Source organism: Protopterus annectens, chromosome 9.part0 (genome assembly GCF_019279795.1).
Source record: "Protopterus annectens isolate FY-2018-M chromosome 9.part0, PAN1.0, whole genome shotgun sequence".
NCBI lineage: Eukaryota > Metazoa > Chordata > Ceratodontiformes > Protopteridae > Protopterus > Protopterus annectens.
Window position 1 is genome coordinate 251773195 of NC_056743.1, and position 21590 is coordinate 251794784.

Below are 21590 nucleotides of genomic sequence, written 5' to 3' on the forward strand. Positions count from 1 at the left end.
AACGCTGAAAATGTCGAAACCACAGAACAGCGATTTCTTTCCTAGGGAAAGAAATCGCTGTTCCAACCCCCCAAAAAACATTAAACACTTCCAAACACTTCCAAACACATACACACATACCCTAACCCTAATTACAACCCCCAAAAAACAGTAAATAACTAAATACACATATGCATGTAACCCAACTATACATCTAACAAAAAAAAACAAAAAACAGTAAACATTTTAAAACATATGTGCTTACCTTAATCTGCACCCTAACCCTATGGTCAGTAACTGTTGCACAATGATGTTCAGGAGCTATACCGGACAAGGGACCACACTACACTTCAGAACAGGCAAAGCAATGAAGCGGTCAAGTGACTTCTTTCCCAGGGAAAGAATTAGCTGAACAGCTGCTTCGCTGTTTTGCCTGTTCACTCTACGTGTCGACAAATATGCATTTGACAAAATAGGAACCCCATATCTCATTTCTATACCCCTCTAGCTAGGGTCAAACAAAAAAAAAACTTCTCCAAAGCTGATTACAACCTCCTGAGGGATGGTATAAACTGCTTTACAGCCCCCTCACCCTCTGTTAGAACTGGCACCAGTGTCCAAATATACACCAAAGTACTATGCAAGCACTTATATAGATGCATGGAATCAGGAATACCTGACAAGACAAAATCATCCTCTGCAAGGAAGAGTAAACCTGTCTGACGGACATCTGCAATATGTCAACTATATAACAAAAGGAAAGAAATTGCTGTCCAGGGCCAAGAAGGAGCAGGTGCCCAATTGGAAGCAATCTCTCCTTAGCCTGAACAATGTGAAATCTTCTAAAGCCAACTTCGAGTCCAAATTGGTTACATCTACTAGAGACAGTTATAAGGCCTTCTTCACAAATGCTCGCAATCTCAAAGGAAGCACCCAGATTTGTTCAGAACTGGTGATCAAGGACACCACATACACAAATGCTGTAGATATAGCCAACCTACTGTCTGACAGATTCCGCAAAAACTTCACCCCTCTACCCCCGTCAGTAAATCAGGACATCCACAATACCTACTCCCCTCCCCTTATCTCTAGGGAACAGGTCATCACTGCCCTCTCAAAGGCAAAAAATACAGCCTCCAGAGGACCCGATAACATCCAGGCTGCATTCTACATGAACTCAGGCATGAACTTGCAGCACCATTAGGCACCCTATTCAACCAAAGCCTGAATACCGGTTGTGTCCCAGCCGAGTAGAGGGCAGCCATTGCCATCTGTCTGCATGAAAGTGGAGTGTTCACAGATCTAGGAAATTATAGAGCTATCAGCCTAACTAGCCTGATCTACAAGGCCATGGAATGGATTATCATGGACATCGTTAACAGGGACATTGGCAGCCACCAAAGACTCAATCCCACACAGTTTGGCTTTTTCAAAGGGAGGTCATGTCTGTTAGATTTGGTCGACTTCTTTGAGACAGTCACCAAAGCCATGGAAGAGGGGAAGACTGTGCACACTACCTACCTTGACCTGGCCAAAACCTTCAACACTATTCCCAACTCGAGCATAATGGATACACCCTCTCAACTAGGCATCAATCCATATATTATCAGATGGATAGCAAACTGGCTCACTGATAGAACCCACCTAATCAGAATAGGGAAAGCCACCTCAAGCAGTAGACCCATAATGAGCAGCATACCCCAGGATTGGTCTTGGGGCCTCTGCCATTTGGGATGCACTTCTCTGAGGTGCAGGCCAAACCCAGTGGGCTATGGCTGACCAAGTTTGCAGATGACTGCAAGATGGGTAATTCCTCAAGTGATGTGGACGTCCTCCAAGAGGGTCTCACCCAAACAAATAACTGGTGCCAGAAACATGGCCTCAAGCTGAATGCCAAAAATTGCATCATCATCCCCTTTGGGGAGAGTGATATCCCCACATATTATCACATTAATAACAATGTCCTAAGCACACAATCAGTTGTGAGGGATTTGGGCATCCAGGTTGATAGCAACCTGACTTGACCACCGTATTGCTTCTGTTGTACGGAAAGTTTTGTACATGGCCCACCTCATAAGTAAGGGTATCATCCAGGGACAAGAAGGTCATAACATCCTTGTATTCTTCCCTTATAAAGCCAATTATTTAATACAAAGCCCCATTTGGCATGTACCTCGCAAAACACATGCAGCAGCTGAAGAGACCCCAGAGGTTCCTCACTAGAAGAATCCAGGGCCTCAAACATCATCTACCCTACACAGAAGGCTAAAAGCCCTGTCCCTGTACTCAGTTTCATACAGACTCCTCAGAGGTCACCACTGTCTGGCATACAGAGTAATCTCGGACCCCACATTGATGGGACTACTGCATATCTGCAAGTCAAGCTCCACTCGAGTAGCCCACATGTGTGACCTCAACCTGGTCTGTGACATCAGTAGGACTCGGTGGTGGGACAGATTTGTGTCTCAGAGACTCCCCCATCTGTGGAATAGACTCCCTGTCCACATCAAGCAGAGTATCTCATTATCCCTTTTCAAGCACAACCCGGATAACTGGATGGGAAACAGAAAATCCACCTGTGTCCCTGTTGGACAGGGGCTTTGGGTGCTGACTTGTCTAAACATGGGCTAAACTCTTGGCTAGGCTTATAAGGGCCACAGGGCCAATAGCCTAATAATTTCCTATGATCCTATGATATAATGTACACAGGCTGTGTCATGATTTTCCATTAATTTTTGATCACCCTAAACACTCCCAGGGGTAGTTGCCCGTAAATGTCTTGTTTACCTGCATAAGGTCTCCTCTTAAATATTCATATGAAACATTGTACACATTCAAATATTTTACTCTTTTGTAATAACTTAAATTTTCACTTCAGTTGATGACCTTGGTATATTTCTGGTGTACTTTTTCCAATTTACTCATGTTGGTTTTCTTATAAAGTTTTCATATTATTTCATACTCCAGGTCTGATGTAACTTGCAAAAGCAGTTTAATCATTTCTGATTTTCTAGACTTTATAAATCTTTTTTTTTTTTATATAAAGCCTATGGTTTTATCACTATCATTAACCGATTTGTTGATATGATGAGAAAAACTCGAAGTTGGCTCTACCCATGTACCCAGGTCCTTAATTGAATCTACAGTTTTAATCACTGTGTGCTGTATTATACATTCTCACCCTTCAGTCTATGCCTTCCAAATCTCATATGCTTAGTTTTGATGTGCTTATTATTTTCTCTTCAGTTTACCCATTTTCAAGTCATCTGCATACAGACTGCAAAACACCTTGGATGAAAAACACCTGAAAGATACAACCTAAACATGTATGGGCTATGGATGTAGGACAGAACCCTGTGGGCCATCTTGACTGTAACCTAAAATTTAAGTTGTCCCATTGCTGTATGATAGCAAGAAAGACGAAATAACGGACTAGCCGTAAACTACAAACAGAACTGAAACCACAGCTTAGTGCAGAAATGGTACAAACCAGGCTGATGCAATTTAGCGCTTTCTTTCACTTTAATTAAAATGTGAACTTCTTCAGAAACATGTGCCCTCCCCAGCACAAGTCTTTTAAATCCTTTAAACAGGATATGATGTCACATAATTCTCCTTAATTATTAAGTGTATACATACATCAATACAATATATTATAAAAATATATATGTATGTAAAAACTATATGTATATATAAAAAAGCATCTTGATATAAATAAAAAATTATATATATAAACTCTATACTGCCATCATTAATATGCTCTATAATACTGAAGAGTGAATGATAAATAAACAATTAGATTCACATAACATTATTCTTAACAGAATACTTAAATAGTTAAATTTGTACTTAAAATATATATCTTAGCTAAATCAATTCACTAATATGTAAACATTCCTTATAATAGAACTAAACATAATTATAATACACATACAACATTGTGCTTATGTATATTTGAAAAAATATTATTTATATAGCAAAAAACATTTGATATTAATTATCTCTAGACTTAACTACAGAAGTGGTACCAGTACGTTCTAAAACTTTCCTGATATTATTCACTGTTTTATAAGTGAATTGAGGTTTGACCCCTACACAGCTGACTAATTCTTTATTACCTAAAATAATTCTCCAATTCCTTTCTATAGTATTTCTAATTTCTTTTAATTCATTTACTATAGGAAGTGGAAATGCAGTGTAAAACCCAATTTCCTCAGATTTATTAATCCTTTCATTCCCTTGCTGAACTACTCTTGGTTCTTCCACAAAGATGTCTGTAGCCAATAATATAGGTTTTGCTACTCCAGTGAATAATATCAGGAAAGTTTTAGAACGTACTGGTACCACTTCTGTAGTTAAGTCTAGAGATTTAATTAAAAAAGGTACATTTGCATGCACTAATTGTAGACAGTGTAGATTCCTTAGTAATAGTTCCTTTGTTACTTTGAAACATTTAAAAAGAACTTTTTGGGCCAAGAAATATTTCAACTGCCACAGTGAATGTGTGGTTTATTTGGCCTGCTGTGCATCATGTGAATGTTATTATGTGGGTAAAACTGTTAGAGTGTTAAAGCGGAGGATTTACGAACATACTTTAGCTATTAAGAATAGAGATAAAAATAATGCACTTGCAAGGCACTCTCTAGTTTGTAATGAATTCAAAAAGTTTGAATTTTTTGTTTTAGACCACATAGAAAAAGTGACATTCATGGGAGACGTTAACAATAAATTAGAGCAAAAGGAGACACTTTGGCAACTATTGTTAGGGGCAGATCAGTATCCAGGCCTCAATGAGGTAATTAATATCAAATGTTTTTTGCTATATAAATAATATTCTTTCAAATATACATAAGCACAATGTTGTATGTGTATTATAATTATGTTTAGTTCTATTATAAGGAATGTTTACATATTAGTGAATTGATTTAGCTAAGATATATATTTTAAGTACAAATTTAACTATTTAAGTATTCTGTTAAGAATAATGTTATGTGAATCTAATTGTTTATTTATCATTCACTATTCAGTATTATAGAGCATATTAATGATGGCAGTATAGAGTTTATATATATAATTTTTTATTTATATCAAGATTTTTTATATATACATATAGTTTTTACATACATATATATTTTTATAATATATTGTATTGATGTATGTATACACTTAATAATTAAGGAGAATTATGTGACATCATATCCTGTTTAAAGGATTTAAAAGACTTGTGCTGGGGAGGGCACATGTTTCTGAAGAAGTTCACATTTTAATTAAAGTGAAAGAAAGCGCTAAATTGCATCAGCCTGGTTTGTACCATTTCTGCACTAAGCTGTGGTTTCAGTTCTGATTGCTGTATGATACTTGCATGTCTTATTTGTAAGCCAGTCACATATCAATCTTTGTTAAGGTTACATTAATACCCAGTGTTAGTATTTTGTGTACATCCTTATTAAAGGCTGAATATATGTCAATATAAATTACATCACAGCATGTTTTTTTTATTTATAGCTGTTATATTCTTATAGAGCATCACTTTACATGTAGTTATGAATTTATTTTCAGGATATGCATGCTGATATGTAGTTTCAAGTCTTAACCTTTCTAATTCTGACAAATTATCCAAAATAACCTTCTACATTATTTTTCCACAACAAGAAAGTAAACTTATGGGTCTATGGGGACTCCAAGTTTGTCCTATTCCTCCTTGCCTTAAAGATGGGTTTAACAAGTGCATGCCTCCAATTTTGGGAAATCTCCCCAAATGTAAATGACCTAGTGAATAACAGATACAAAGGTTAAATTCATGCCAAAGTGTTCTCAGCTCATTATTACTAAGTCCGTCTTCTTTTTATGTTTTTTCTTTCCAGTTTGTATCATTATTTTTCAATATAATCAAATTTTATTTGTGTCTGAAGTTATGTGGATATTATTAGCACAATTTTTCACCACCTTTGTGGAGCCAAGCTGTTTTGTATAAGATTTTGTAAATATATCTATAATCTATTGTGTTTATACTTGTACTTTAGAGTCTACACATAGTTTTATCGGTTTATATGTTTTTACTCCTACCACATCTTATTTTTATAAAATGATTTCCTTTTATGTTCAATATCTGCAGATACATTTTCTTCAAATGTTTCCTGATCTTGTCACACACTGTTTAATTTGTCTATCCAGTTTATTTCAGTTTTCAAAGTTATAGTTTTCTCATGTTTTCATTTATTGTATTTTTATCTGTCATCTTAAGTATCTTGTTCTTATGGAATTATATTCTCCTGACCTTTTGTACCTGATGATAAACATTTTTTTTATTTTTTTGCATTTAAAAAATTTCCCATTCAAAACTTGTGTGCAGTCTTTCCACTGAATGTCTGTCTCCGATTAGTTTTACTTTCATATAGTCTGCTATCCAACTGGTTTTACTTTCATATAGCCTGCTTGTTAACCTTCTGTGCATCGGTTTAGGTTTTAGTTTGGAAGAATTATCTAGCGCTAATTTAACCTTTATAACTGCATGATCGCTGCACATCAAAGGTGGTAAAACTTGGCATAAAGTAAAAATAATTTCTTTAGGAACACAAACAGTGCCAGTTATGTTTTGTATCCTGGTAGGTTTGTTTCCAGCAATTATTGTTCCTGAACATACATTATAAATGTTTTCCTTATTATTGTTGTATAATCAATATTATTCCAGTCTGTTTCTGGTAAATTTAAGTCCCCAGCTACCTCCTCTTGTGTTACATGCAAGGAATGTATGAATTCGTCTAGGGCATCAGTACTTGACTATGGTGGTCTATACACTCCAACAATTGCAATATGTTCTATCATGAAACACATAATAATCACAGGTCTCATAACAATATTTATTCCTGTCATATTACTGCCACCTGATTTTTTTTTGTTGGAATGTCTGTTACAGTAAAGGCATTTATAACCTGACAGAACTGGTTTTCAGTCATTGCTGTTTAACTATGTTTCACAAACTATAACAGCATCCATTATATGTGAATGTAGCACATTTTCCAGTAAAAAAAAAAAAAAAAGCAAAAAACTATTAATACTTCTAGCATTAGCAATTAGTGCAGATAAATCAAATGTTGCCATATGTGAACTGTTAAATTTCAGCCATGGCAACAATCCTGTCTTGTGTTAGTCAACTATTGCAATAAATCTGCTGGAAAAATATCTTCTCTAGTCCTGACAAGTGGACTCTAACCTGTCTAGGTTTATGTGTTCCAAAAATTAGGCTTGGATGTTCTACACGCTTCCACTTTTAAAATGGGCCTTTTTTTCTTGTAGATATTTACCCCACAAAATGTTTTTCATTCACACTTACCTGACTCTTGTTTCCATATGTTATTTATGAAAAACACATCTTAACACCTGTGCAAACTATGCTATCTAAGAGGGCTGTAAGCTCCCTACTAACAATCAGTGAATCTTTGAAGATGACATAATTTGAACCAATATAAATAAAATAAATCCCATACTTCCTTACATTAAAGTGTTCCAAGACCCAACTCACATCATGCATTTCTACTCCTGGCAACCATAACACTTTTTATTATTTAAGAAATCAAAACAATAAAACGACTTAGTGCTTTCGCCCTAATATTCAATTGTTTTTTTATTAAAGTTGGACTCTGCGATTATCGCTTGTTTTGGTTTTTATTTTATTTTGTTTTGATTTTTTAGTGTGTTTGCCTTTTCATCTTTTTTACTGTGTTATACTTTTTATTATTTATTTTTGATATTTTTCTACATGCCCTAATTCCTCAGATTGCTGAATACTTGCATCCTGAATTCTAAAGTTGTCATCATTAGCGTCATGTTTAATAGTGGTTGACTGATCTTTACTGGCAAAGTATACTTCCTTTCCTAAATGTTTTTTATTTGCATTTTGCCAATTATCTATCTCTTCAGCTCAGTCATTTATATATTTAGCAATAGTTATAGAAGCTATACCAATTGCACAAATGCAGTCATCCTCAGTAAGTATAGATTTACTCTTAATCATCTTCTTCTGGCTTTTCCCAGTTAGGGGTTGTCACAGAGGATCACCTTGTTCTCGCATGACTGGCAGTGGAGTTTTATGGTGTCAGGTTGCCAGCCCGGCGCCCAACCTTCCACAGAAGGCACACACACATGCACACACTCACATCTAAGGCCAATTTAGAGTGTCCAATCCACCTGCAGCATGTCTTTGGGATGTGGGAGGAAACCGGACCACCCAGAAGAAACCCATGCAACCACAGGGAGGACATGCAGACTCTGGGGTCTATATTATATCATTGAACGCTTAAAAAAGCGAACGCTGATTGATCGACCTAATTTAAGCGAAAGCTTACAATCTCGAACTGTCAGATCAGCATTTTTTTTTCCCAGGGAAAAAAATCGCTGATCCAAAACACATACACACAACACAAGCACACCAAACAAACAGAAATCCACACACACACACACACACCTAAAATCCGATACCTTACCCTACACTAACTAAACTATGCACACACCACTAACTACCCACTTACCTTAACCCAAACCCTAACCCTAAGGTCTGTCACTATCGCACACTCACCTCGCCCGCTCCCTAACTCACTTAAATCCACCCTAACCCTCATGTCCACTCAATCGCACACACACCTAACCCGAGCCCTAACCCTAACTCACCTAAATCACCCTAGCGCTCACATCCACACAATCGCACACTTAGCTGAATCCAACCGGTAACTTTCCACCATAACACTGAAAATACCGAAGCAACAGAAACGGACAACCGAATTCTTTCCCTAGGAAAACATTTGAGTTTCTGCTGCTTTGATATTTTGCAGTTTCGCGAAAATAAATTCGATCAATCAGCGTTAGCTTTTTTAAGCATTCGAGGATATAATATAGACCCCAGACTCTGCACAGAAGGCACCCCAGCCGAGTATCGAACTGGAGAACCTCTTGCTGTGAGGTGCCATTTACTCCTAATAATGACAATAATTAGCAAATTATCCAACTTTTGACATGAGGAACTCAAGTATCCACTGTTATCAGCTGTTACTTTTGCATGTACACAGCATTTAGCACATTGGCCACAATTCTTCTGCTGCAGCAAATTGTTAATGGCATACTTAGTTAAAAAAATCCATTCTCTGCTGCAAAGAATTTTAAATGAAAAAATTGTAAATTGTTGACAAAAGATTTCAAATAAATTAAAACAATTAGCAATTTAAGTCCAGTTGAGTGAGAAAGTCAAACAATATGCAAATAAAGATTAACTTAAGAATACTGAGCTTATGTGTACAAGGGGAAGTAATTCATAAACTAGTCACTTTGATTTAATGTGCTAGTTATGCCAGTAACACTAAAACACTGTGCGTCCTTCTGCTCACTATTGTTCGCAGTTGTATCTCATTATAACAGTAAAAATAAAAGGTAAAAAATATAAATCAGAATAAATCTTATCCTACCAAGCAGTTGAACAATAAAAAAAAAAAAACGCAACACTGAATGGTTTCAGATACATCTGGAGACCTCATTACATCAGTACCTGGTCAGTAAAATGCATTAAAATACCAAAACAGCTAGGTAGTTCAAAGAACTAGTAACTGCATTCCATGACACTTATATGTATTATTAAATATATCTTTTTCATTCAAATTTCATGCTGTCGCTGGGTTAATAATTAATGAAAAGCTGTCTGCATAAGGTGAGATGATGTTCTGTTACAGTAGAGTAGATAACATGGGAAATTAAATTACTAGTGTAACTACTCATAAACCAGCATTTAATTGTGTGTGTAAAGGAAGGGAGTGGGGGTCGGGGTCATAGGTTAGTCTATCTTAATTCATGTGCAGTAGTAAATGTCTGTTCGAGATCAGGAGACAGTTCACCTGTTGTAAACTTACTTCAATCCTAGCCTGTACTAGCAAAGCAGTTCTTTACATGAAAAGTATACTTCAGGTTGTCTTAGTGTTTGTCAAACAAGTTTTCATTTTTCCGAATTCATCTTGTGCCTGTATTTTGTGTAAGCAAATTATTGTTTACATTTACAAATTCCTTTTGTAGCAAACTGTTTTCTAATCTTATTAAATGTTAGTCAGTGCTATCAGCATTCTGGTATAAATACGGTGAAGCCTTACTCTTGTGCCTTTTGCTACTAGTCTCATTTCTTTGGTAACATTTCATCTTGCTGTTGGTCAAGAGTAATGTTTACAGATGCCACTTTCCACACTTACTCCTTTTTAGCACAGATTATGCATTATTTTGCCTATTTAATACAGTTTATCTGTTTATTTCCTATAACATCACTCAAGTTATTTTATTTTTTTTGCTGTTTCTTTGATAGCCGGTTTATGTAAGGAATGTTTACAAGTTCTCCTCAAGAGTTGCATCCCTTTTTCTTGATTGTGCTTTTGTGACTTCATCTCCCTTTCATTTTAAGGGGTTGACTTGAATACATCATTCTCCTTCTCTGAATTTTCCTGCTATACGAATACCATGTTTCATTAATCTACTCAACTCTTGCAAAATAGATTTTCATTTTATTTTGTTTCATTTTTATTTGTGTATCTGTATTCGTATGTTTTTTGTGTCATTTTGGTACTCTCACTTTTTTAAAAAACTTATATTTCAGAGTGGCAAGGTTATGCTATTCGATACGTAAATTTTATACTAATTAGGTGTTCAGTTTTTGGTTGGTTGTACCTACTTTTCAATTGCCTTTGTCCAGAATTCTGACATCTGAAAGTTTGAGAGACATGGTCACAGCCCACAGAACTTCCAGATGTTTCTTACAATGAGTCCTCTGTGCAGTTTTCCTTGTAGACTGTGTTTGGCGTATCAACAGTAGGCATAAATATTCATGGATTGTAATGTTCTTCCACTTTATATTTATGAACTATGTTCTTTGCAGTTGCAGATGCTGCCTGCTATGAAATTCTGAATCTGCTTTTCAAGTGTGTGCACTCTGTATCAGCTTTAATATGAATTCTTTAAAAGTAATCTGCAATTTCTGGTATCTGTCAGTGTTCTTTAGGAATGAACATTTAATTGGCCTTGTTGCAGTAATACTTCTAGGCCTTTCTTGCTTGCGTCTACTTGAAGAGTCATAGATATCACTACATCAGAATATTTAGAATAGGTGTGCTTTCTCAAAGGTTACGTTATATCAGGTAGTGAGATATGAACTTACAGGTATTGTACCATGCCTAAGACTCGTATTAATAACTCTTTGATTGGAGTTTGCATATTTACATGGGCACTTACCTTGCCTGCATTTGGTTGTAACCCATCAGACCCATGTATTTCAGAGACGACAAACCAGTTTTACATTTTGCTTTGCTGAATTTTAAACCTTGTGACTTTTGTAGCTTTATCAGTCTGGTATCATGCTGCTGTTTGATGAAACCCCAGGCCAAAATATATTTGATTGTTCACATCTCTTTCCAAGCTTTAGCTTTTAGTTGTATTTGCTAAAGGTCTTTGAATGGCTGCTGAAACCACATCAATGCCAGATGGGAGTGTGAGAAATCTCTGTTTTTCCCTGTGGTAAAATTCAGTCTTGGCTTCAGTGCATTGCTTGTTGTACTTCTGCATTTGCAATATTGTTTATGAAATATTCATTGTTTTCAATAATTCTACTTTTCATTCATTCTAAAACTTTTAAAATGTTAACTGTTTCTGTATTGTTTATTCTTTGCAGCATTCTGTATTATTTGCAGATTGGTTATCTGTTCGTGTCCTGTCTACAAACTTGAGGTATGTTGGCTGCCTTTACAAGTATGAGGAAGATTTTCTTGCATACTCCCAGTACTACTCATTCAACTCTGTTTCTCCTTGTTAGTGTGAATTCTCTTAATCATTCTCATAGACACACATGTATCTCTCTATGTATATTGGGTTTCTTCAACAGAGATTACAGAGTAAAATATTTGTAATGGCAACCTGTAGACCTTATTTATATAAGCACGGGTCAGATAGATTTGATCCAGTTGCTTCACGTAGTGCCAAGCATAAGACAAAGTATACAAGCAGAATCATCTAGCTTGAAGCGCTATGTTGTTAGGCATTGTGTTGTACTTCACTGCAATATCAAGCTTAAATACAACTGATTTTCCCTTTATTTGTAGGTTCGTAGGTGTATACTAGGCTAACGACCACTAGGGTCCTTATAAGCCAAGCAGTGCAACCCAAATGTGACCCACAAATATGATTTATGTAGGTGTTGATTTACTGACTGCCTCTGTCCATCACAGACGTGTGAAACCAGGGGTGAATTTCTGATTACCCATCATTGGGTCCAACTTGCACTTAAATAAGGATAGGGAGGAACTCTGCTTCACATGGATGAGAACCCTGTTTCAGAGAGTGGGAATTCTCTGAGAAATATATCAGTATCTCCAACATGCCCTATCTATATTGCAAGCAAAATGTAGGTCTTTTAATCTAGTAATTATGATGCTGTTTGTTTTATGGATATGCAAAAGGTTTATTAAAACAAGGTCCAGGGATGCCTTGTATGCCAGACAAAGATCACCTCTCAGAAGTCTGTATGATACTGAGTTAAAGAGATAGGGCTTTGAGGTGATCAACGTAGGAGATTGTGTTTACTCCCAATATTCTTTTTGTAAGGAACCTTTGTGGATGTTCTAGTTGCTGCATGTGTCTGGTCTAGTAGTACCAAAGTGGGCATTATATCTAATGATGGTTCTGATCAGGGCTGAGTACAGTGGTGTGATGACCACTCTGGACCTAGATTCCATGCCCTTGCTTACAGGTTGAGCAACATAGAAGGATTTTCTTACTACCTTGGACACATGCAGGTCGAAAGCTAGACTTCAGTCTACATGAGTTCCTAGATCCCTGACAAGTGAATCAACTTTTAAGGGTGTTAGTTACCCAGTGTGGTAGAATTCCCAAAAGGTACTATAATGCATTTCTTGAGTTTTAAGCCATGGCTTTTCCACCAAGTGTTTGTCTGTATTAGACCTTCCTGAAGTGTATTCTCATTTTGGGGGGATTCAGGGACTCCTCCCAGTTTGCATTCATCTGCAAACTTGGTTAACAGAAGCATTTAACATTATCCTTGACATCTGAGAAGTAGATGCCAAAAAGGAGTGAGCCTAGCACAGAGCTCTGGGTGACCAGCCTCTTTGTGGAGATGGCCTCACTGATTCTAACCTCCTGTGTAATATCAGTGAGCCAGCTAGCTATCCAGCATGTTATAAGCGAAAGGGCTTATATTTAGTTCCATGAGATTGTTGGCAATGCCCTAATGGTGGTGTATTGTATCAAATGCCTGAGCCAGATATAGGTAGGACGTATGCACCATTTTCCCCTCATCCATTGCCCTAGTGACCTTTTTCAAATAAGTCCACCAGATTCAGTAAGCCTGACCTTTGTTTGATAAAGTCAAACTGGGATGGATCCAATTTCGAGAGGATTACTATGTCCTTGTTGATCATTTCCATGATAATTCTTTCCATGGCTTAGCAAGTAAGACTAGTCAAACTAATGGGTCTGTAGTTTCTGAGATCTGTTGGGGGTCCTCCCTTATGAAGAGGGATGATGGTTGCAGTCCTCCATTCACATGGTGCATAGTCTTTTTTAAGACTATAGTTAAATAATGACTTCAGGGGTCCTGATAAGCTATATTATAGCTATTCAGATGGCATCCTGGAATATTATTGGGGCCCATTCAGGCTGTGTTCTTGGCTTTAGTAGTGCAGCCAGTACATGCTCTCTGGTTATAGTTGGAGGGATTATGTTTGCCAGTATTTTTTGGCAGATGGTTGGAGGTGGGGGGGGGTAAAGGAACTGAATTTGTCCACTAACAGCAGGCATGGTGAATGTGGCAACATTAACCATCAATTCATGATATTGCTGTGTGCTACCCTTGAGGTTTCTGACATAGCTGTAGAAGACCTTATGGTTAACTTTCACCTGAATGGCTATCTTTACTCCAAAGTTGGCTTTGCTTGACCTAATTAGCCCTGTTAGTTGCCTATTTACTTTTATGAGTGAGTTTTTATCTTTATGGGAGTTACCAATCCTGATTTTTGCCATATTTTTTTTCTTTTTGTAATATATCCTGTTTAATTGGGATGCCACCAGACTGGTTTGTCTCTAGGGCTGGTCCAGGGCTCACTTCTGGTAAGTACAGCAGCCTCTGTGCAGCCACTGATCTGGATGTACAGAGTTTCTGAGAACAATTCAGCACAGGCTGCTCTGTTGTCGGGGTTTGTAGTGCATTGAATTTTGACAAACCATCATTTAATAACCGGTAATTTGCCTTGGAATAGTTCCTGTTACTGGTTTTAACGGGATAACAGGGTTGATTTTGATTTCAAAGGATACAGCTTTATGGTCAGACTTTGTCTGGGAGGACTAGATATTTGAGGGGGAACAGCATTATCCCATATTTGTGAGCACGAGATCCAGTATGCTGGAACCTCTAGTGGGCGTATTCACTCTCTGGTCAAGGGTGTTTGTATTTATGAAGTTTAGGAATCTCTGTGCCTGTAGATTTGAGGCCATTTATGATTCCCAGTCTTTAGAGGAGTAATTAGTTTCCCATGAGTAGGGTGTTAGATGTGATAGTGTCTCCAGTATTTCCAAGTATGCATTGTGAGCTTTTTGGGACATGGAGGGTGATCTGTAGCTGGCTAGGATATGATACGGAATTTTTTCTATGGTGATCTGCACATGGAGGAACTCCAGTACATCATCTTGTTTGACCACCCTAGAGGTATACTTGTTATTGATGTATATTGAGACAGTTCCACCTTTAGCCTTTGACTGTGCAGCTACTGGTCTAAATGTATGGAAGGCACTGAAACCTTGCACTGCTGGGATACTCCTTGCTGCTTTAAACCATGTCTCAGTAACTGCACAGATGTCTGTATTTTCAAGTGTGAGGAGAGCTTGGCGGGACTGTAGTTTTATTTTTTTTAATTTAGGCTCCTGGCATTGAGCAACACCTTGAGGTTCAGTTGAGTTGATTTTGCTATTTCGTTAGGTTTGTCAGTCTGGCATTGCCTAAAAAGGCACTATGGGGGGATAGAGTTTTAGCCAGTATTTGAAAGCCTAGAGGGGAAGGGTGCAAGACCATCCTTGGCAAAGCAACATGGGCTGTTGACCATGTCCTCTCAAGCTGACAGATATTGGATCCCCTTAGAATGACACCAGAAAGATAGACAGTTGTTGAAATCAGTCATTGTTTTTTTTTACTCATCCTGTGCATCATCCTCGGTGATGGTAATATGGTGCTCAATGCTAGGTGCATACCAGCCTGAGACAAACACACAAACACACGCAGACAGTCTTGAAAGCTCCATAATGTCTCTATTTGTATAGTCTATGTAGGTACATCTCAGGTGATTTACACCTACCTGGACTATGATGGAATCATACTGGTACCTGTGGCATAATGACTTGAGTGCTTGCATGATTTGGCAGATCGTGGCTGAAGGTAAGCAACTAACAGTTATCTTCTCTTTGTTCAGCCTGGTTAGAGGGGCATCAGTATGTCTTACAATAGAGTCCCCTGTGATGAGAGTCCTGGGAAGTGTGTTTGTTTGCCTTAGGGGCTTAGTGTTTGGGGCTGCATTGAGAGTGACAGGAAGTGTGATGCTAGGTGTTTTTTTTTTTTGTGCCTTTGGAGTGAGGCATTGGTTCATAGGTGTTTACTAGGCTAATGACCACAAGGGCCTTTATAAGCCTAGCCATGCATCCCAAATCTCTGACAAGTACTAGTACCCTTGATAAGTGTAAGCATGGACCTGAGAGATGAACCATTTACAGGTTACTTGTGTCCATTTGAGACATGGGTGCCAAACCAGGGATGAATTTCTGGTTTCCCATCCAATTGTCCAAGTTGCAGTTTAAATAGATTAGGGAGGAATTCTGCTTCACATGGATGGGGAGCCCATTCCATAGATGCAGTAGTCTTTGGGATACATACCTATCTCTCTAGCAGGTCATATTTATATTGCAGGCAAGGTTTAAGTTTTTAGAATGGGTAATTCTAGTGCTGTTTGTTTTGGCAGGAGGTCCATAATCCCAGGGATGTCGGGAGGCATACGCACTGTACTGATTTCAGTACAACTTTTGTAGAAGGGGGGGGGGGGTAGCTTTTTTGAAAAAAAAAAAACGTATGTATTTAAAGGGTGTTGGCTCCTTTAAGGAGCATACCAGCCAGTCGGAAGTGAGCTCACATCATGTCTGGCTGGCTGCGAGCGGGAAACAGTCTGAGTTGGAAATTGGAAGGCAAGCAAGCAATGGATTCGTGAGCAGGAAACTGGAAGGCAAGCAATGGATTCACAAGCAAGGGCAAATGGATTATCGGAAGGCAAGTGTGTTCGGATTATTATCGGAAGGCAAGGGCGTTCACATTGAAGGAAGGGAATCAACGTTTGAAGTAAGTCAAGTGTGTTCGGATTATTATTGAAAGGCAAGGGCATTCAAATTGAAGGAAGGGAATCAATGTTTGAAGTAAGTCAAGTGTGTTTGGATTATCGGAAGGCAAGGGCGTTCACATTGAAGGAAGGGAATCAACATTTGAAGTAAGTCAGGTGTGTTCAGATTATTATCGGAAGGCAAGGACATTCACATTGAAGGAAGGGAATCAACGTTTGAAGTAAGTCAAGTGTGTTTGGATTATCAGAAGGCAAGGGCGTTCACATTGAAGGAAGGGAATCAACATTTGAAGTAAGTCAGGTGTGTTCAGATTATTATCGGAAGGCAAGGGCATTCACATTGAAGGAAGGGAATCAACATTTGAAGTGTGTGTGTGTGTGTGTATGTGTGTGTGTGTATCGTAGGATACCTCTCAACTGTCCAAATTTTGCAGAATGTCCAGATTTTTGCCCCATATTTTTTGTCTGTTCCTCATAAATTTTGTGATTTTTCTAGAAAATCATTGAAGGCTGAAGTTGCTAAATAATGACAGACATTTGAGTTTCAGACTTCATGTCCTTTAGAAAAATTCATACTAGCACAAATCCTGTTATTCTAGCAACTTTCTAAATTCACGATAGCATTATTTAATATCTGTCCCTGTTTATTTTAGGCTTTGTCCATATTTCTTGCACTAAGAGGTAGGTAGGTGTATGTGAATGAAACATCCAAGTTAGGGGTAGCAGGTGGTTAGTAATTTACTCATGCTCAAAACCTGTACCTTAGTTACAGAAAACAAAAGCATAAATTCTCTACCCCAACTACCATGCTGCATTTTTCAAAAAACTGACATTTCAGGTTAATTTTCAATTCAAGGAACCGAGTTTGAGTGAATTTATATTATATTACTGAAGAGGCATTACAGCGAATGCCTCTTCATCAACACTAAAAGAGCGAACCGTGAATTACAATAATGGCCATAGCTTGGCTGGGGAGGGGGGTAGCAGTTTGAGAGCTGTGAGTACAAATTTGAAAATCCTAGCTACACCCCTGCATCATCCCTCCATGTTTCCACCATGTGAAGCCAAGCAAATTACAGTTCTCCACACACAGCCTCCTTGGAGTTCATCAAGATGCTGTTCTTGCCGGAATGTACTAATTGGCTCCATGAATTGCAGTGAACCCTTCTTTGCTGAGTGCTATCACAAAAGTGTCCTTACAATGACCCAACATCTCCATCTCCAACAAAAGGACTATTTCTACAGGTTCCTACTGGTCCTGCAAACACTTCCTATTGCTACTTTTTAAATCTTGAAGTACTGAAGGATGTCTCTCATCAGCTGCTTACCTACCTGTGAAGCACTGGATTTTTAGTGGTGGTTGGTTCTGCTACCATGGACACTTCACCTAACAACAGATTCAATGCATCTTACGAAATTGAATACATCCAACCCCTCACTACCAGCTAAGCAGGGTACTACTGCTGCTTGGGTATTCCATTCTAAATATTAATAGGTATTTTACAGGGATATAGCAAGAACCATACTAACTAAGAAATGGGTTGGTCTAAAATAACTTTTTGGTAAAAGTAAAACATCAAAATGTACACCGTTTTCAACAGACTTCCAAGATGGCTGCACCACTGGTCAACAGCTTAACTTCATCTCTCTGTGTGAAAACAGAAACTGAGAGATGGCAGCCAGTGATATTGTAAGCTTGAGCCAAATTCAGTTACTCACTAGTAAGTACACTGCCTGGATGACTAAAGAAGAAGTTAAGAGAGCCTAGAAAAAAATTGGCTGGAAAAGGGGAAGAGAAAACCCTGACTGGGAGGAATCCTGTAACTGTTCAGTAAAAGCAGTTCAAGCTCCAGCTTTGGTGCAATATACGGCTTCTAGTAATGTAGAGGTAAAAGTAAGTCAAATGTGTTCAGAGCTGATTAAAATAACCATAACACTGAAGAGGTATATCAACTCAAATAAAAGGCTGCAAAAATGGAAGAAGCATTAAACAGATATTCAGATGAGCTAGTAAAACTGCAGACATTAGAAGTTGAAATAAATAAAAGGCTGGCTGAGTATGAGACTGCACAAAAAGAGATATTTCAAAAAGTGGTAGAATCAGAGGACAGAGCACATAGGGACAATCTGAGATTTTCTGCTGTACCAGAGAAACTAGAAGGAACAGGAAATATTAATTTTATCAAGGCACAAATAAGCAAGTGGACTGATCTTCCACAGCAGGAACTGTTAATTGAAAGGGCACACCAAGTGTATGCTCCAAACCTGGTCATGAGAAAGTAGCCAAGACCTTTATCAGTAAAGATGCAAACCTACCACCAGAAATAACTGATCCTGACAAATCTGTGGCAAAAGACAAAGTATTAAAAGTTAAAGAGAGTTAAGTGTTTATGGAAAATGATTAGTCACTGTACTCCAGGCAGAAGAGAAACACATTTGTTCCAGAAATCAGGGAATGTTGAGAAGCAGGTGTGAGATTCAAGCTGGTGTATGCAGCTATCTTCAGAATAATTTCTCCCGGAGGATCAAAGTAATTTCTTGAAGCAGAACAGGCTAAGAAGGAAATGCAAAAGTTTGTCCAACACAAAATGAGCCGTCAAGCAGAAGGGGACTCTGTCTCTCATTCTTCTGATAAAAAGGTACATGGATAGACTTTGCCAGTGAAACCTTTTCCACTGTTCCAAAGGAAATGCTTGAGAGAGAGAGAGAGAGAGAGAGAGAGAAAAGCACAGGAGTTGACCAGAAGAATTGGGAGTACCATAGAACTGAACCAGAATCTGGAGTTGGAATATTGAGAAGAGCAGGAAGACCAGCAAAATGGAAATTGGGTAATACATGTGAGAATGCAAAGCATCTGTCAAATACATTTGTTGACTTTCTAAACTTTTGAGAAACTGTAAAACATCTGCCTTACCTCATGTCAATAATGTTTGGATGGATTCTGAGGAGAGAGGAAGAGGAAGGAAAAAGGTTACTGTAATCGGCTGCAAAATAGGACTACATTTTTCTTTTTTCTCTTACATTTTTAGAAGCAAGCTGATAAGGCATTAAAAGACAGAACACTGGTTTCGTCAAGGCTAAAAGCTAAAAGTTTTCTGTAAGTATGCAAGTACTTTTCACATCTGGGGGGGATAAAAATAAAAAAAGAGAACCGACACAAATTAGTGTAAGTAGAAGCACAGGCAGTAGCATGCATCTTAGCATGGGTATGTTCAATATCAGGTTAATTAGGGCTTGTATTAGCAGTTGTCTGTTTGGCACAAATGTTCCTGTTAAGAGTGTTAAACTTTGCTATTTGAAGATGTACATAGTTATGCGTGTTTGTATTAATAACCACAAAAACATGTTTTTATGAAGATAACAGGTTCTGGGGTGTTCTGGGGATGTGCTTGGCTTTTTTTGTTTGAGGGTTTTTATTAAAACAGTCTTGTAAAATGTGACATAGATTCCAACATTGATAAGAAAAAATGTATAAAGGATTAACCTGCCAAACATTAATGGGCGCATGCATCACAAAAGCTGGAAATAGACATTTTAAACACCTACTATATAATAGATGGGAATAATGACTTCTTACCATAATGGTGACTCTCCATAGTATCTTGGAGTGTGAATGGTCTCACAGGTATAAACAAAAAGGAAAGTATACTTGATTATATTAATAAATGCAGAGTGCAGATACTGATGCTACAGGAGATACATTTGGAAAGCACAGCGCATGTGAATTTGATGAAATGATTTCAGGATAGATATTCTGCATAATATCAGGGACTCAGGAAATGAGGAGTTCTTATATTAATTTCTAGAGGAGCTCCAGTAGTGATAGATGAGGAAAACCAAGATAATGGCAGATTTGTAGTAGTAATTTTTACTGGCAAAGAATGAGAATTACACTGGCACATGTTTATATTCCACCTAAAACTGCTGTTTTGGAGCTTAAAAAAATTGGGAGAAATTATCAGCTTTCAACAGGGAATATTACTTTTAGGTGGGGATTGGGGTTTGATTTGCATCAATGAAGATGTATATGGGAAGCTACAAAAGGCAAAATATAACATAAAAATGTAAATTTCTGAAGAAATTTATGAAAATATTTGGTATGAAAGATGTGAAATTAGTAACAGGAGCTTGGAGAGAATTTACATATTATTCCCCAAGGTACAATAACTGGGCTAGACTTAACAGAAAATCTAATTATGTCAATCTTCATTCATTCATTACAGTTAGGTCTTGTTTCCGTCCTCTCTATCATCTCAGCTGTTGTAACAAGCTCATGCCAGCCAGAAACTCTTGAGCTAAGGCTACCCATAATACCTCTCTTCCCTTCCCTCCAGAGCTCGTTTGCCACATAGAGTTTCAAGAAGCATCAGGCCGTGCTCTCAAGCTAAGTGCTTTATTTTTCTATATATTTCTCAATATTTTTCTCTTTTATAGCTCCCCTTTTTGATATTTCTTAGTCACTTTATTCTATATTACCAAATTAGTGTGTGAGTGCTGTTTTACGTATTTTTTACCTACTTGGTATTTCTTTTTCATTGTTGGTATAGGCCCCTCCCTTCCCTCTTACCTTTGGTAACTCTTAAATGCCATTGTTAGTATTCTTTCCCCTTTCTTCTTTTCTTTTCCTTTACCCTTTTGGGTATTTCTCTTGCTACCATTGTTGGTATGCTTTAAAAAGAAAATCTTTCACTGTTGTGCATGTGTGTCTGATCATGTGAATGGTGGTTCATTTTGTGATTTACCTAACAATGACTGATAAAAAAGGTACAACTGGATTTAAGCAATGTGACAAGTATGGCAGGAAGATGCCCAACTCTGATGGGCATCTTTCCTGCATTTATTGTTTAGGAGTGCCACACACAGAACTTCAGCCTCTGTGCAAACTATGTAAGGGTTTTGGTGCCCAGACCATTGCAGAGTGTCAAAAGAAGTTGATCTTAAAGGGGTTATTAACACCCCCTTTTCAGAGGCTTTGTCTGAGTCTGAGGTGTCAAAACCTCCTAAAAAAGAAGAGCCACTTGGTTCCAGCATTTCCTCATTCTCAGGAACCAAAATCAACAAAAGGCCAGGTTTCCATGGAACTGAAATCTAAACAATTGAAATCGGCACCAACCGTCTTGGCACCGAAGTCTACCACCCCTTCCACGGTGCCATCTATTCTCATGGAACCAACTAAAATTACCACAGTACCGACCGCTTACACTATAC